This window comes from Ranitomeya imitator, chromosome 4 (genome assembly GCF_032444005.1).
Source record: "Ranitomeya imitator isolate aRanImi1 chromosome 4, aRanImi1.pri, whole genome shotgun sequence".
NCBI lineage: Eukaryota > Metazoa > Chordata > Amphibia > Anura > Dendrobatidae > Ranitomeya > Ranitomeya imitator.
Window position 1 is genome coordinate 29,122,307 of NC_091285.1, and position 18,325 is coordinate 29,140,631.

An 18,325-nucleotide genomic window follows, 5' to 3' on the forward strand; every position below is an offset into this window, starting at 1 on the left:
ATTCTGGAACAGTTTTTCTTTTTCTTTTGTTCTTCATATTCCAAAGTGTTGCTCCCTAGTAATAAATATGCAAATTTTGCCTTTCGATAAACTGGTCGCAAACCACAAAACGTTTCAGTGGGCATTTGCTTTTTCTCCTCTAGGGTGCTGGCCAATGAAAATTCGACCGCGCTATAGAAGGGAAAAAGTAAACTCCTATAGAGAAGGTCACAGCTGCAATCAGGGTCAGATTGTTTTCTAGTAAGACGAGATTTGTCTCACATGAACACACCAAGAACACACAAAGTTTCAGTGGTAGAGAGCCACAGAACAGGACAGCAGGAGCCCTGGAGAGCCGGTGAACAGGAGAGCAGCAGAGTGGGTGCTCCTCTGTGCTCTGGCTTTCCAGCGCTGCTGCTCTCCTGTTCTCTTGCTCTCTCTTTTATTGCTGCTTTTCTGTCCTCTGGCCCTCCAGCATTGTCGCTGTCCTTTGCTCTAGCTGATCAGGGCTGCTGCTCTCCTGTCCTCTGGAACTCCAGTGATGTTGTTCCCCTGTTCTCCGGCTCTCCAGCACTCTAATTCTCCACCGCGCTGCTGCTCTCCTGTTCTCCAATTCTCTATCGCTGCTGCACTCCTAGGCTCAAGTTCTCCTGTACTGCCACTCACCCATTCTCCTACTCTCCAGCGCTGCTGCACTCCTGTGCTCCAGCTCTCCAGTGATTTGGTCTCCAACACTGCCACTCTCCTTTGCTCTGGCTCTCCAGCACTGTTGCACTTCTGCGCACCGTATCTCCATGGCTGCTGCTCTCCTGTACTCTGTCTGTCCAGCGCTGCTCCTGTCCTGTGCTCTCTCTCTCTAGCGCTGCTGCTCTCCTGTGCTCTGTCTCTCTAGTGCTGCTGCTCTCCTATTTTCTGGCTCTCCAGCACTGCTGCTCTCCTGTACTCTTTCTCTCCAGCACTGCTGCTCTCCTGTACTCTGTCTCTCCAGAGCTGCTACTTTCCTGTGCTGTGGCTCTCCAGTGGTGCTTCTCTCCTGTGCTGCGTCTGTCCAGCGCTGCTGCTCTCCTGTGTTCTGTCTCTCTAGCACTGCTCCTCTCCTGTACTTTGTTGATCGCTGCTGCTCTCCTGTGCTCTGTCTCTCTAGTGCTGCTGCTCTCCTGTGTTCTGGCTCTCCAGCACTGCTGCTCTCCTGTATTCTGTCTCCACAGCGCTGCTGCTCTCCTGTGTTCTGTCTCTCTAGCACTGCTCCTCTCCTGTACTTTGTTGATCGCTGCTGCTCTCCTGTGCTCTGTCTCTCTAGTGCTGCTGCTCTCCTGTGTTCTGGCTCTCCAGCACTGCTGCTCTCCTGTATTCTGTCTCCACAGCGCTGCTGCTCTCCTGTGCTCGGTCTCTCTAGTGCTGCTGCTCTCCTGTGTTCTGTCTCTCTAGCACTGCTCCTCTCCTGTACTTTGTTGATCGCTGCTGCTCTCCTGTGCTCTGTCTCTCTAGTGCTGCTGCTCTCCTGTGTTCTGGCTCTCCAGCACTGCTGCTCTCCTGTATTCTGTCTCCACAGCGCTGCTGCTCTCCTGTGCTCTGTCTCTCTAGTGCTGCTGCTCTCCTGTGCTCTGTCTCTCTAGTGCTGCTGCTCTCCTGTGTTCTGGCTCTCCAGCACTGCTGCTCTCCTGTATTCTGTCTCCACAGCGCTGCTGCTCTCCTGTGCTCTGTCTCTCTAGTGCTGCTGCTCTCCTGTGCTCTGTCTCTCTAGTGCTGCTGCTCTCCTGTGTTCTGGCTCTCCAGCACTGCTGCTCTCCTGTATTCTGTCTCCACAGCGCTGCTGCTCTCCTGGCTCTGTCTCTCCAGCACTGCTGCTCTCCTGTACTGCCTCTCCAGTGCTGCTACTTTCCTGTGCTGTGGCTCTCCAGTGCTGCTCCTCTCCTGTGCTGTGTCTGTCCAGCGCTGCTGCTTTCCTGTGCTCTCTCTCTCCAGCCCTGCTGTTCTCCTGTGCTCTGTCTCTCTAGTGCTGCTGCTCTCCTGTGTTCTGGCTCTCCAGCGCTGCTGCTCTCCCGTACTTTGTCTCTCCAGCGCTGCTACTTTCCTGTGCTGTGGCTCTGCAGTGCTGCTGCTCTCTTGTACTTTGGCTCTCCAGCGCTGCTGCTCTCCTATGCTGTAGCTCTCCAGCACTGCTGCTCTCCTGTTGTCTGCCTCTCCAGCGCTGCTGCTTTCCTATGCTGTAGCTCTCCAGCACTGCTGCTCTCCTGTGCTGTGGCTCTCCAGTGCTGCTGCTCTCTTGTACTTTGGCTCTCCAGCGCTGCTGCTCTCCTATGCTGTAGCTCTCCAGCACTGCTGCTCTCCTGTTGTCTGGCTCTCCAGTGCTGCTGCTCTCCTGTGCTGTAGCTCTCCAGCACTGCTGCTCTCCTGTTGTCTGGCTCTCCAGTGCTGCTGCTCTCCTTTGCTGTAGCTCTCCAGCATTGCTGCTCTCCTGTGTTCTGGCTCTCCAGAACTGCTGCTCTCCTGGGTTCTGGCTCTCCAGCACTGCTGCTCTCTTGTATTATGTATTTCCAGCACTGCTGCTCTCCTGTATTATGTCTCTCCAGCGCTGCTGCTCTCCCGTGCTTTGTCTCTCCAGCGCTGCTACTTTCCTGTGCTGTGGCTCTGCAGTGCTGCTGCTCTCTTGTACTTTGGCTCTCCAGCGCTGCTGCTCTCCTATGCTGTAGCTCTCCAGCACTGCTGCGCTCCTGTTGTCTGGCTCTCCAGTGCTGCTGCTCTCCTGTGCTGTGTCTGTCCAGCGCTGCTGCTTTCCTGTGCTCTCTCTCTCCAGCCCTGCTGTTCTCCTGTGCTCTGTCTCTCTAGTGCTGCTGCTCTCCTGTGTTCTGGCTCTCCAGCACTGCTGCTCTCCTGTGTTCTGGCTCTCCAGAACTGCTGCTCTCCTGTGCTCTGTCTCTCCAGCACTGCTGCTCTCCTGTATTATGTCTTTCCAGCACTGCTGCTCTCCTGTATTATGTCTCTCCAGCGCTGCTGCTCTCCCGTGCTTTGTCTCTCCAGCGCTGCTACTTTCCTGTGCTGTGGCTCTCCAGTGCTGCTGCTCTCTTGTACTTTGGCTCTCCAGCGCTGCTGCTCTCCTGTTGTCTGGCTCTCCAGTGCTGCTGCTCTCCTGTGCTGTAGCTCTCCAGCACTGCTGCTCTCCTGTTGTCTGGCTCTCCAGTGCTGCTGCTCTCCTGTGCTGTAGCTCTCCAGCATTGCTGCTCTCCTGTGTTCTGGCTCTCCAGAACTGCTGCTCTCCTGGGTTCTGGCTCTCCAGCACTGCTGCTCTCTTGTATTATGTATTTCCAGCACTGCTGCTCTCCTGTATTATGTCTCTCCAGCGCTGCTGCTCTCCCGTGCTTTGTCTCTCCAGCGCTGCTACTTTCCTGTGCTGTGGCTCTGCAGTGCTGCTGCTCTCTTGTACTTTGGCTCTCCAGCGCTGCTGCTCTCCTATGCTGTAGCTCTCCAGCACTGCTGCGCTCCTGTTGTCTGGCTCTCCAGTGCTGCTGCTCTCCTGTGCTGTGTCTGTCCAGCGCTGCTGCTTTCCTGTGCTCTCTCTCTCCAGCCCTGCTGTTCTCCTGTGCTCTGTCTCTCTAGTGCTGCTGCTCTCCTGTGTTCTGGCTCTCCAGCACTGCTGCTCTCCTGTGTTCTGGCTCTCCAGAACTGCTGCTCTCCTGTGCTCTGTCTCTCCAGCACTGCTGCTCTCCTGTATTATGTCTTTCCAGCACTGCTGCTCTCCTGTATTATGTCTCTCCAGCGCTGCTGCTCTCCCGTGCTTTGTCTCTCCAGCGCTGCTACTTTCCTGTGAGGTGGCTCTCCAGTGCTGCTGCTCTCTTGTACTTTGGCTCTCCAGCGCTGCTGCTCTCCTATGCTGTAGCTCTCCAGCACTGCTGCTCTCCTGTTGTCTGGCTCTAAAGCGCAGCTGCTCTCCTATGCTGTAGCTCTCCAGCACTGCTGCTCTCCTGTGCTGTGGCTCTCCAGTGCTGCTGCTCTCTTGTACTTTGGCTCTCCAGCGCTGCTGCTCTCCTGTGCTGTAGCTCTCCAGCACTGCTGCTCTCCTGTTGTCTGGCTCTCCAGTGCTGCTGCTCTCCTTTGCTGTAGCTCTCCAGCACTGCTGCTCTCCTGTTGTCTGGCTCTCCAGCACTGCTGCTCTCCTGTGTTCTGGCTCTCCAGCACTGCTGCTCTCCTGTGTTCTGGCTCTCCAGAACTGCTGCTCTCCTGTGCTCTGTCTCTCCAGCACTGCTGCTCTCCTGTATTATGTATTTCCAGCACTGCTGCTCTCCTGTATTATGTCTCTCCAGCGCTGCTGCTCTCCCGTGCTTTGTCTCTCCAGCGCTGCTACTTTCCTGTGCTGTGGCTCTCCAGTGCTGCTGCTCTCTTGTACTTTGGCTCTCCAGCGCTGCTGCTCTCCTATGCTGTAGCTCTCCAGCACTGCTGCTCTCCTGTTGTCTGGCTCTAAGGCGCAGCTGCTCTCCTATGCTGTAGCTCTCCAGCACTGCTGCTCTCCTGTGCTGTGGCTCTCCAGTGCTGCTGCTCTCTTGTACTTTGGCTCTCCAGCGCTGCTGCTCTCCTGTGCTGTAGCTCTCCAGCACTGCTGCTCTCCTGTTGTCTGGCTCTCCAGTGCTGCTGCTCTCCTTTGCTGTAGCTCTCCAGCACTGCTGCTCTCCTGTTGTCTGGCTCTCCAGTGCTGCTGCTCTCCTGTGCTGTAGCTCTCCAGCGTGGTTGCTCTTCTGTGCTCTATCTCTTTCTTACCGACAAGCACAACTATGGAATCGGAGGGCACAGAGGAAAGATAAAAAACTATTCCAGAATCATGAGACTAGCAGTAATTTCTTTTAACCTGTTTGCAACTTTGGAAACTCGAAGTGGAAAAAAGAATTTCAATTAGACTGAACATGTGCGGGGGAAGTTATTTCTTACATTACTGTGCTGATGTTCATTCTTTATTGGCATTTTTTTTCGTGCTTTTTTATTTGTTTTCCAGGCAGAATCCACCTGAAAAAGAAGTGTTCACATACACTGAAGAGCAGAATGGACGTGCGTCGGGGGTCCCTACTTATAAAGATAAGTAGGGACCCCGACGCGCGTCCTTTCTGCTTTTCACATCTAGACGCAGGGGTTCTTTTAAAAGGGACAAGGATCAGGGTCCTTCGTGAGACTGGAGGTGGTCTCACAGCTAAAATTCCCACCTATAAGACATTTATGGTTTATCCTTAGTTATAAGGTGATGATACCCCAATAGATCTGCACTTTGCCTGGTAAATCCATAGTCTAAAAAAACAGATTCTCTCTTTGCACACTCACTCAATGGTCCATTAAATATAATTGGTTTCTTATGTTTAAATGTCATTTTTTTATTGTCTTTATTCCCTGTAGCTGCAGCATTGAGGAAGCGAATATGCTAATTTCATTGTTAAGGCAGTGTTATGCATTACAGGTGAGGGAGCGCAGATCTGGTATAACACAGATTGCTTCTAATGGGCTGTGAAACTAAACAGTTCCTGAAATCTCTTGATGCAAATGACAGCTTAAAACCGTGCCATCCCTGTTCCCTTGTTTGCAATAGGATTAAGCACTTTTACCGCCTTTATAAAAGTAACGCTATCAAATTAGCCGCATCTATAAAATCAAATGTTTTCTTTGTTGCCTGTGGACCACCACCTCTGTGGAGATGTGAAATGAATCTTGTGGTGATCTATACAGGGTGAGCACTATAAAGTAGTTGTAGGGTGAGGAAGCATGACACAATATCATGACATTGCTGAATGGCTGCGAAAAGGAATGAAATGGCCCCCCAGAGTATCAGAGGAGTCTTCTGCAATGACAATAGATGATGTCACAGCTCACCTCCTCCTCCTGTACAATGACTGATAGCACCTCTATATACAGTAGATAGCACAGGATCCACCATTCACAATAGATGATATCACAGCTCACCTCCTCCTCCTGTTGAATGACTGATAACGTCTCTATATACAGGAGATAACTCAGGATCCACCCCATTCAGAATAGGTGATGTCACAGCTCACCTCCTCCCACCATGGTTTTGAATCTTGTAGACCCATGCCAGATTTGGTAGAACCCTAAGTCTTGAGATTTTGGATGTACGGGATAGAATTTTGCAGTAGACCAGAGGTTTCCAGTCTGTGTTGGAAAAACAAAGGATATGTACATATGGAAAAGGCAATAAACCATAGATGGTGTAAAAAACAGAGGCCATGATACCAAAAGATGTCTGGTCAACAAAGGGTGAACTCATTGAGGAGAATGTATGACTTCTATGTCTTCCGTAATGGTCTCCTACAGAAGGGATGACGTACCGTAGTTTCTTTCTTTGGTAGCCATTGGTCTAGAGCAGCAGACAGGAGACATCTCCATCTCTCCGAAGAACCAAACATAACATTGCCTCGCACCTGAGCCGTATGATTGCACATTGCAAGAATTCAGAGCCTTATTCCCCCGGTAGACAGATTGATGTATTAGTAGCCTAAACTCTCAGACATTTTGGCACGGTTTCCACTGTGTGTAGTGTCTGATCTGTAGCCACCGAACTCCCTGTAATTATTTTATTGTGTGCTTCATGGAGGGTCGGGGGGGCTTAGCTACAGAATTGTCCTCAGAGGGAAAGTCTGTTTTTTGTAACTTTACATGATCCACAACCTGGAGGTAAGACTTTGCTGTAATCCTAATTGTGTAAATGGAAGACAGATAAGTGCTAACGTTCTCTTCAACTTATTTCCTTTGAAAGTCGAAACCGAAATCCCTTTTCCCTTACATAATTTTCACCTGGGTCCAGGGAGCTGAGGGGTGCTTGATGGGCTCCTTGCAGCTGCTGTTATATATGGCGGTCACATTGGGGTTCTTTGCGTATAAAAGGACTATCCCATAAAACATTTCCCATCCACTGGATAAGTGATAAATGTATGATCTCTGATGGGTTCCCAACCGATCAAGAGAGTTGGGGTCTCAAAGTCTTCTGTGTGAATAGAGCAGTAGTGAACATGTGCAACCTCTGCTCCAATCATGGTCTATAGGAGTCGTGGTTACACATGTTCACTACTGTTTCATTCCCATAGGGTACTGTGGGCCTCCCAATTTCAAGATCTGACCAGCCGGACCCCAGCAATCATACATATCTCATGTGTAAGTGCTAGATGTTTTTTGGACAATAATTTTTTTGCCTCTGTATTGTTATGGATGTTCACTAGGGTAGTAGTCCAAAGTTGTAATGATGGTGGTCAAATGGTTGAGATAATCAATTATGTGTGAGATAGAGGGGACATCAAGAAAAGACACACCGGCAGTAGATATTGTATGGTTTTCAGGGGCCTCCACCCTGGATCTTAGGGTGTCTCTCTCTAAGACTTCCCTTGAAAATGGGTAGACTTTGTTTTCCACCCATCTGGCTACAAGATCACCATGGAGAGATCCATCCCTGGACTCCTAAAGCATGTTTCACCGTCGAACTGCGGCTTTGTCAGGAGTTCAACGAGAGGTTGACCTCCTGACGAAGCCGCAGTCCAGCAGCGAAATGCGCGTTTAGGTTCCAGTGTGCCTCACTTAGTGACCAGGATGTCTCAAGGTATTATTACGAGACCATTTGTTTTCCTATTTGGTTTTAAGGCAGTATATTAGATCGTTTTACCTCTTTATTAGAATTGGCGTTACTTATTGACATCCTCTTTTTTTTATACTCTGAGAACAAAACTATGGGCGGTCCAGAATCGGATATGCCAGATCCTTATCTCCCTCCATAAGCATCAGTCTTAGGAGAGTCAGGGCCCCATACACATTAGACTGTCCATCGAGCTCATCAATATCAGCGGGTTCAGCCAAAATTAATTGTACAGTATGTGTATGGGAGCCGGTACCTGAGCATTTGCCCATCATGGCTACTACTCATTTTCTCTGCCGCCATTGATGTTGACTTTCATCGATTCCCTGGCTTGAACCAACAAGAGAATCACGTAACCTTTTATAGGCTCAGACCCAAGTACCCAAGTACCAGAATACTACCCCCTTACAGATACATAAATCCGCGCCCAACACTTTGGCTCTCCATCAAATCAAACCAGGCTTCTCTCTAAAAAAAAAAGAACCATGATAGTAGACTCCAAAAACATGGCATCAATGTCGACTCTTCCAGGTGCCTTGTCACCCATCTAACAGGGGAAAGAAGAAAGTACTGAGTACTCTGTATTATATCAATAAACTCTACAATAAAAGTCCAGCGTAAGCTCCTCTATGGCAGCTGGACATGCACGTAGAATATCACATAGCGTAAGTTGTCCGCTTCCTGCCGAACCCGCGATTTGGTTTACAGCTTAATTTTAAGTTGATATTCATATCCAAGGTTATAGAAAAGGACAATGAGTTGTAAATAAATGGATGAATTCATGAATAAGGAATGCACAAATAATCACTTGTCAGAAGCCGTGGACCAAAGTAGTCTTTTTTTTCGCAGGGTGAGACGCCTACAACTGTTCTTTGGTGACAGAAATAGCAGAAACGGTCACGATACATTATGTGAAAAAAACAGCTCTAAATATTGTGACAAATTTACCAGAAAAAGTGAAACGCATATATTATATAGAGTCATTACAAACAGAGTGATCTATTTCATGTGTTTATTTCTGTTAATGTTGATGATTATGGTGTACAGTCAATAAAAACCCAAAAGTCATTATCTCGGTAAATTAGAATACTCTATAACACCAGCTGGAAAAATGATTTTAAAATCCAAAATGTTGGCCTACTGAAATGTATGTTCAGTAAATGCGCTCGGTCGGGGCTCCTTTTGCATCAATTACTGCATCAATTCGGCGTGACATGGAGGCGATCAGCCTGTGGCACTGCTGAGGGGTTATGGAAGCCCAGGTTGCTTTGATAGCAGCCTTCAGCTCATCTGCATTGTTGGATCTGGTGTCTCTCATCTTCCTCTTGACAATACTCTATAGATTCTCTGTGGGGTTAAGGTCAGACAAGTTTGCTGCCAATCTAGCACAGTGATACTGTTGTTTGTACACCAGGTATTGGTACTTTTGGCCGTGTGGACAGGGGCCCAGTCCTGCTGGAGAATGACATTTCCATCTCCAAAAAGCTTGTCGGCAGAGGGAAGTATGAAATGCTCTAACATTTCCTGGTAGACGGCTGCGCTGACTTTGGTCTTGATAAATCACAGTGGACCTACACCAGCAGATGACATGGCTCCCAAACCATCACCGATTGTGGAGACTTCACACTAGACCTCCAGCAGCTTGGATTGTGGCCTCCGCTCTTCCTCCAGACTCTGGGACCTTGATTTCCAAATTAAATGCAAAATTTACTTTCATCTGAAAACAACACCTTGGTCATGAGTGGCCTGACACAAGGAATGTGACACTTGTAGCCCATGTCCTGGATACGTCTGTGTGTGGTGGCCCATGAAGCAATGACTCCAGCAGCAGTCCACTCCTTGTGAATCTCCCCCAAATTTTTGAATGGCCTTTTCTTAACAATCCTTTCAAGGCTACAGTTATCCCGGTTGCTTGTGCACCTTTTTCTACCACACTTTTTCTTTCCACTCAACTTTCCATTAATATGCTTGGATACAGCACTCTGTGAACAGCCGGCTTCTTTAGCAATGACCTTTTTGTGACTTACCCTCCTTGTGGAGTGTGTCAATGGCTGCCTTCTGGACATCTGTCGGGTCAGCAGTCTTCCCCATGATTGTAGAGCCTACTAAAACAGACTAAGTGTCCTTTTTAAATGCTTAGGAAGCCTATGAAGGTTTTTTTTGTTAATTATTCTAATTTACTGAGATAATGACTTTTGGGTTTTCATTGGCGGTAAGCCGTAATCATCAACATTAACAGAAATAAACACTTGACATGGATCACTCTGTTGGTAACGACTCTATATAATATATGAGTTTCACTTTTTGTATTGAAGAACTGAAATAAATTAATTTTTTGATGATATTCTAATTTTGTGAGAAGCACTTGTATGCTTCCAAATGTCACTATTGTTTATAGATGCAAAAGATACACTAAAAAGGAAATCTGTCAGTAGGACCCAGACCCTAAACTGTCTACATGGGCATGAAGGTCATATAAAGTAGAATACAATGATACCTTGATATCTGCAATCCGATGTCTTCTTCCAGCGAATTACACGTTTTTCTTATATGCTTTTGTAAATGAAAGGTGGAGTTAACAGTGTGAGACATGTAATGGATGACACTTTGCTCTCAAAATCACACATAGCTCTGCAGTGAGATCAGAGCTAACACAGTACAGCAGAAGTGACCTTTGTCCCATTACAAACACATTTGCAGCAGAATTTGCGCTCTCATAGTGCTGTCATCTCTGCTGCAGAGCTGCACCTGATTGTAACTAACACAGTAAAGCAGAGTTGAACTTTGTGTCATTACAAACACAACAAACACATTTGTAGTTGTCCTCTCACAGTGCTTCGGTTTCCATCTGACAAGCAGCCAGTGTAGGGTAAGAGCAGTACAGCGGAGCTGACAGCACTGTGAGAAAAGAACTGCAAATGTGTTTGTAACAAGACAAAGTTAAACTCTGCCGTACTGTCTTAGCTTTGATCTCACCGTACAGCTTTGTGTGATTATGGGAGCAAACTGTAAGTCATTACGTGTCTTACACTGGTAACGATGCCTTTTATTAAAATAGGCTCTGGAGGCAGATCCTCGGGGAGATCTACGTATGTCCGGCCCATGAATCTTAACAGCTCATTTACATATTAAGAAAAAACGTGGAATTCTCGGAGATTAGACATCAGATCACAGATATCAAGGTATCACTTTATGCAGCTTCCTATGACCTACATGCCCATATAGACGGCTTTGGAAGTCTGATCATACTGGCAGATTAATTTGTCTCCAGTTAGCGATGCACAATGACAGTGCGCACCATCTGGAGGCCAAAACTAGAAAACGACAGTGTGGGTAAATTTACTTGTCCCTAGAGATAAAGTGTCCACAGACCATCATATATATAAAGCTATAGACATCTTTTACAAGCAAATTAATGGATTGGACAAAAGTTTGAATGTAATTAACGAAATTGATAAAGTCCTAATATACTGCATGAAAAGTCTCCTTGATCTCCTACTCTTGACTCTCAGTTTCCCAGCTCCAATGACTTTGAGGCACGCCGTTATATTTCTTCCTTGACAGTATTATTTAGGACCTGCATTATTATTTATTGGATAAATGCAAAAATAAAAAGTGGATTCATGAAGAGAAATGTATATCTGCTTCCATTTTTCCCCGCACAGGCAATTCTTTTTGTATCTCTCTCTCTAAATAATAGAATACTCGGCTTTTGTTCCGTGACCTCTTTTTTACGCTTTTTTTTCCCGAATCTTCTGTTGCAGGGCTCGGTGTGCCAGCACATCTAAGCAGACCCGAGGATTGATTAATTTGCAACATCTGGATATACAATTATAGAAGCAGGTGAGTTGTAAGAGCAAACAGAAGGTCAGAGAAAAAGCTTTTTTTATAGGAATCACTCAGGGAAGATGATTTAGTACAAGTGAAATGGACTTTTTATTTCAGAAATATTAATTATGGCATACAGATGTTAAGTTTCCTAATGCAGGGCCCTAATGTGACTGATTCATGTTCCTTCAGGTGCTGTAGGAGAGGGGTTTAACACTATTATTTTCTTTATTTGTCTCCGTGATTCATCGTGTCATATCTATGTAAAAATAAAAAATTCTGGTGTAAATGCCGCTGTTCTCCTGAATCTGGCGATGTTTTTCTTTTGTTCCTACGCCTCTCCGTTCCTGAGATATGGCTCTTTCTTCCTTGTATATAGCTTTTTGGCCAAATAGGCATGGTCTCCATGAAGACCAAGCCCTCTTGGCTTACGGGCCTTGATTTCTATGCAGGAAAGAGGAGGCTATATCTCAGGAAAGGAGAGGCGTAGGAACAAAAGAGAAACATCGCCGGATTCAGGAGAACGGCGGCATTTACACCAGGTAAAACAATTGCTTGTTTTTGGCAAGTTACACTATGTAGGTCTCCTTTAAGACATTTTCAATTTATTCACGGTTGAAATAGTGGTCAAATTTGTATATCTTGACCTCAGTCATTTGTGCTGTTCTGACCTATTAGCCCATATAAATTACCATTCACAAAAGTCACCCCCCAGTTTACGTGTTGTCGGTAGTGACAGTACTGTCTCCCTCTGTCAAACCGAAAATCTACCAGTGACACAATTTTGGAACCTCAATCTCGTAATTGAGCACACGCGCTGTTCCTATCAGCCAGACAGAGGAAAAGAGCATTCTATATAATGTACAATTTAGCAAAAATGTTTTCAGCACAAAATGAGTGAATAATGTTAACTGTAGATCCTTAAAGGGAATCTGTCAATAGACTCAACTCTCCTAAGTCATATATATGGACATGCAGGTAAACGAAAGCTGAATAAAATGATACCCTGATATGTGCAATCCGATGTCTTATTCCAGAGAAATCCACTTTTTTTCTTAATATGTAAATGAGCCGTTAAGATCTATGGGCCGGACATAGATCTCCATGAGAATCTGCCCCGGAGCTTGTAACTGGCCAGGGAACGTCCTCAATAAGGAGGGTTTGGAAATAGAGATCTGATTTTGGTTAAGTAGCAGTTGAGAACATGTCACGAGGATAAAAGTGTCTCTTATTTTATACTCACTACTCCCCTGCGTATCTCATTTTGTTTTGTTTTTGTTTTGTTTTTTTAATCTGCCCTATAATTCCAGAGATATGTGATTTTTTTATTCAGCGCTAATTTTTGTGGTCTTTACCAAAGGGGAGTGACTCATAGTGGAACCTAAAGACACGCCCAAGAGGATCCTGTAAGCGCTGCCCCCTTAATAAAACCATTAAAATTAGCTCTCAAGAAAAAGGCCCATTTCTCTGGAACCATATGGTGGATTTAGAAAAAAAATGACCACTTTTGTCCTGGTTACAGCCCATCTTAAATATATAATAATAATATTAGCAAATACCTCCAAATAGTAATGTAGTATAATTTTTCTGATTAGCTATGCCTCTTTCCTCATTTGCAGGCATTGCAAGACCTTAGGTATCCATAGTTACGACCACTAGCAACTAGCTAACTGTCACTGTATCAGTGGTCGTAATCATGGATACCTAAGGTGTTGCAATGCCTGCACATGACGACAGAGGCTTAGCTAATCAGAAAAACTATGCTACATTTCTAATTGAAGGTATTTGCTAATATTATTATTATTACACCTACTACATATTAGGAGAGAATCTTGGCGATGAGAATACCCCTTTAAGGAGAGGGTACTAGGCAGTCGAAACGGCACTGAAACATAGATATTATTAGAGAAGGAGGCAAATTGAGTTAATGAAGTTTATTACAAGATAAAACTACAGTATAACTAGGTTTTTGATATTTTGTTGACCCGTTTAGTGAGTTGTCTACCCATTTAGAAGGATTTCTTTTCGGTGAGGATATTTTTGTGGTGGCACCACATGGAGTTTCTACGTCCATTTAGTATTGAATGATTGAGACTCCTCTATATTTCCATTCCTGCTTGGCTCTACTGTGTGCATGATAGCTAAAATTTTGTCAAAATTTTTTTTTTACAAAAAATCTAATAAAATTAAACTGTTTCCCCAAAATAATAATCAACTGGCATCCGGCAAATCTAAAATATATTTTCTTCTCTTTTTGGTTTCTTTGGAAAGTTTTTAACACCACAATCGGTTACATTGAGTTGGTTATATGAACCTCACAGTTACTAAAAAGAAGCAAAAATGTCTAAGATAGTAGATGGAAGAATGAAAAATTGGGTGTACGTAGGAAGGTCCCTGATATATTTATGACCATGGAACCCATGAAAGACATATTATTTACGTTCGGTGGTCTCCAGGGTTCCTCATCAATGGTGAAGGTGGGAGGTTGGATATTGCCCTTGGTTCAGTAGATTATTCATAGTTTTTGCCATTTCATAATGTGACATTAATAATTAGGTCGTTAGGTTGAAAATTTGGACACTATTCCGTATCCTTATTGAAAGCGTTGGCCGGAATTGGAAAAACATGGCCACCTTCTCCCAAAACAACGAGGGTTCCGTGTTCGGTTCCATCTTTTGCCCTATTAACTTCAAAAGGAGTTCACCTGTAACACCAGACAGCACCCCTGGACGGTCGTGTCACAGCCTTGATTTTTTTTTAATTCTAGAAATTCCCTTTAAGACTTCTACTGAGCCGAACTTTACCCAAACTAGATCCCTTTCGGTTTGGTAAGTCTATGTAAGAAAGGTCGGGGTTTATTTTTCACTTCATTTTTTTTTTATTTTCCACAAATCGAATTTCTCTTTTTGTTTTTTTGCCTTTTTTTGTTTTGTTTGCTTTTCTTGTTTTATTTTAAAAAAATACAATTTTATTATTTTATTTTCAAAGATTTCTTTAAATTGGCTTTTGGTGAATTTAACACTTTTGCCGTAAGACTGTACAGGGGGTCTAACGATGTGATGTTTTGCTTGTTCAATCGCTCAGTTTTTGATTTGCAGAATATATCAGTAACTCGCAAATCACATTGTACCTGGTGTGAAATGCAGAAATCTTTTATATTGTTCTCGGTAATATAATAAGGATTTCATTAAATGCATCTTATTTCTCAGAAGGACTCGAACGGCAGATTTTTTGTTTGTCCTAAAAATAAAGAGAGTAAGAAAATATGTTGAAAGCCATACGATGGGGTCCAACTTAACGGTTTACACCTTCCCCCCCAAAAAATAACAAGTTATCCCCTATGTAATTGGATAAGTGATAACTTTCTAATCACTGGGAGGTCTAAATGCTGGGACCCCCAGTGGCTTTAGATTTCTTAGAACTGAGCTGTGTAGCCCCATCCTGAGTGGAGCGCGGAATCCGCTTCATCCATTGTCTATGGGACTGTCAGTCCCATAGACAATGAATGATGCAAAGTCCACACATACGCACCATCGCTCTGTTTAGGAAGTGACTGAAGTGCCCTGATTTCGGGATCACAAATTATCTCACAGATAGGGAATATTTTGATTTTTTTTGGAATAACTCTAATGTTCTCTCCATGCCCATAAGGGTTTTGATTCCATTTTGCCCTTTTTTCAGATCTGGGCTAGGTGAACAAACAATAGCCACTTTTTTTTGACAACCCTATCCTGTTTTGAGGGCGACCTAAGGTTTTTGGGTCCGTTTCGTTACACATCCTACACTGCCTTTCTTTTCTGTGTAGGGTTATAAAATGGAAATTTGGGTAAGCCTAGATCTCCTCAATTTTTGAAGGAGCATTGAGGTCCCTTTATCATTTTGTAATTTGACTACCTATACTTCGTAGAGGTCATTCCAGGTAATTTTTGGCCAATCTCTGTTGGGTTTGGGAAGCAAACAAACAGGACTTTTTCACTTTTGGACCCTTTTATACTGGACTTTATAATGAACCCTTCTAGTTAATGGTGTCTTCTTTGAACCCTGTACTATTTTTCCTATAGGGGTTGACCAAAGCAAACATTTTTATCCAAACCTAGCAGAGGGCACCCTTTTATTGACATTTTTCGAAAATGTATCCTCATGCTTTGCTATATATTTCATTTTTACCCTCTTTTGTAGAACCAAGTATTTTAACTGAGAATTTTTTTTTTTAGATTTTTTTAAATTCTGTAATCTTTTTAAAAAACACCAATTAAGAAGTCTAAATATAAATCTATAAAACAAGCCCGCAGCGCTTTACTTTCCATCTCATTTCTAGAATAAAATGAAGTATTACCAAACAATTACATCCAGATCAAATAATCTAGACTATAGAATCGGGGGAGGGCTTCTTGTATAATTTTGCCGCTAGCTAAAAATCTACAAACGACTTTTAAGTGCTGAGTTGTTAAAAAGCGCTATTGTGAATTTATATGGGCGGTAAATGAGAGACGCTTCACAACCGAGATATGAAGTAATATGATTGCATTGTCCTTTGTAGGCATATGGATCAACTATCTCCAGCTTACAAGGGTATGGCAGGAAGATCCAAGCTTTTCGACAATATCCTGTTTATTTTTCTTAAAAATTTTATTTCTCTTATTAATTAAAGGGTTTTCCTGGACTAAGGGTACCGTCACACTATAACATTTCGATCGCTACGACGGTACGATTCGTGACGTTCCAGCGATATCGTTACGATATCGCTGTGTCTGACACGCAGCAGCGATCAGGGATCCTGCTGAGAATCGTACGTCGTAGCAGATCGTATGGAACTTTCTTTCATCGCTGGATCTCCCGCTGTCATCGCTAGATCGGTGTGTGTGACACCGATCTAGCGATCTAGCGATGCGATCCAGCGATGCGTTCGCTTGTAACCAGGGTAAACATCGGGTTACTAAGCGCAGGACCGCGCTTAGTTACCCGATGTTTACCCTGGTTACAAGCGTTAAACTAAAAAAAAACAAACAGCACATACTTACATTCTGGTGTCCGTCAGGTCCCTTGCCGTCACTGAGTGTGGGAAGCAGACTGCAAGGGACCTGACGGACACCAGAATGTAAGTATGTGCTGTTTGTTTTTTTTTAGTTTAACGCTTGTAACCAGGGTAAACATCGGGTAACTAAGCGCGGTCCTGCGCTTAGTTACCCGATGTTTACCCTGGCTACCCAGGGACCTCGGCATCGTTGGTCGCTGGAGAGCTGTCTGTGTGACAGCTCCCCAGCGACCACACTACGATTTACCTACGATCACGGCCAGGTCATATCGCTGGTCGTGATCGTAGGTAAATCGTATAGTGTGACGGTACCCTAAGACATTGATGACCTATCTGAAATCCTAAAGATAAATCATCAATTCCCTAAGGATTGGGTCATCAGTGTCTGAAGTCCTAAAGATAAATCATCAATTCCCTAAGGATTGGGTCATCAGTGTCTGAAATCCTTAGGGTAGGTCATCAATGTCATAAGGATTGTGTCATCAGCGTCTGAAATCCTTAGGATAGGTCATCAATGTCCTAAGGATTGGGTCATCAATGTCTGAAATCCTTAGGATAGGTCATCAATGTCCTAGGGATTGGGTCATCAGTGTCTGAAATCCTTAGGATAGGTCATTAATGTCCTAAGGATTGGATCATCAATAGGGATGAACGGATCCAGGGAAGTTAAGGTTCTGGTACCAGACCGAAACTTCAGTTATGGTACCAGGACTGCACCTGGACTTCAACCAGAACCGCATTGAAAACAATGGGAACCAGAATGTTTGAGCTGGAAAAAAATTCCTCTCTCTGTAACAGACTTAACCTGGAACTCCGAACATTGCAACGGGCTTTCCGAAGAAGTGCAGCGGACACAGTTAGTGTATGAACCCCCGAACATTTAACTTTGAATTCGCTTATCTCTAGTCATCAATGTCTAAAATCCTAAGGATTGAGTCATGAATGTCTGAATTCATGAGGATAGGTATTTAAGTATTTAATGTCTACTAGGATTTGGTTATCAATCTCTTGTATCATAAGGATAGGTCATTAATGTCCTAAGCATTGGGTCATCAGTGTCCTACATCCTAATGATAGGTCATTAATCTCCTAAGTGTTTGGTCATCAATGTCTGAAAGCCTAAGAATAGGTCATCAATGTCCTAAGGATTGGGTCATTAATGTCTGAAATCCTAAGGATAGCTCATCAATTTCCTAAGGATTTGGTCATCTGTGTCCTAAATCCTAAGGATAGGTCATTAATTTCCTAAGTATTTTTCGTCAATGTCTGAAATCCTAAGGATAGAGGGTAGGTCATCAATGTCCTAAGGATTGGGTCATCAATGTCTTAAAACCTAAGGATAGGTCATCAATGTCCGAATGATTTGGTCACCAATGTCAATAAATTCTAAGTATTGAGTAATCAGAATGTCTAAATCATAAGGATTTCACCATTACTGTCTGAAATCTTAAGAATATGTTATCTCTGTTCTAATGATTGGGTCATCAATGTCTGAAATCCTAAGAATTGGTTATTAATGTCCTAAGAATTTTGTCGTCAATGTCTTAAATCCTAAGGATTGGGTCATCAATGTCTAAAATCCTAAGGATAGGTCACTAATGTCCTAAGGATTGGGTCATCAATGTCTTCTTTTTTGGAAATCCGTTTGATGAGGGATATGACATTTGAAAGACGGAAGCTCAACCAAACAATATTAAGACAAATCATCAAGATTAGATACGTAGGGTCCGACACATGGCACCTCCATCGCTCAGTGTGGCGTAACTGCAGCTGTAATCTTAATTATGGACAACCCCCTTAACTCCTTGTAGGTACTAGCTGAAAGCAATTACTGTAGCTTCTGCGCCCCCTATTACTGCGCTACTGAC

The 18,325-nt window shown here is 44.2% G+C and overlaps 1 protein-coding gene across 2 annotated transcripts in view; it reads left to right on the forward strand.

Moving 5' to 3' along the window:
• TSPAN9 (tetraspanin 9) overlaps positions 1–18,325 on the forward strand; it is a 500,490-nt gene that overhangs the window by 172,981 nt on the left and 309,184 nt on the right. For both annotated transcript variants that reach the window (XM_069763444.1, XM_069763445.1), the window contains one exon: positions 11,359–11,437. The gene's annotated coding sequence lies outside the window, so the exon portion shown is untranslated. The remainder of the gene's footprint in view (positions 1–11,358; positions 11,438–18,325) is intronic.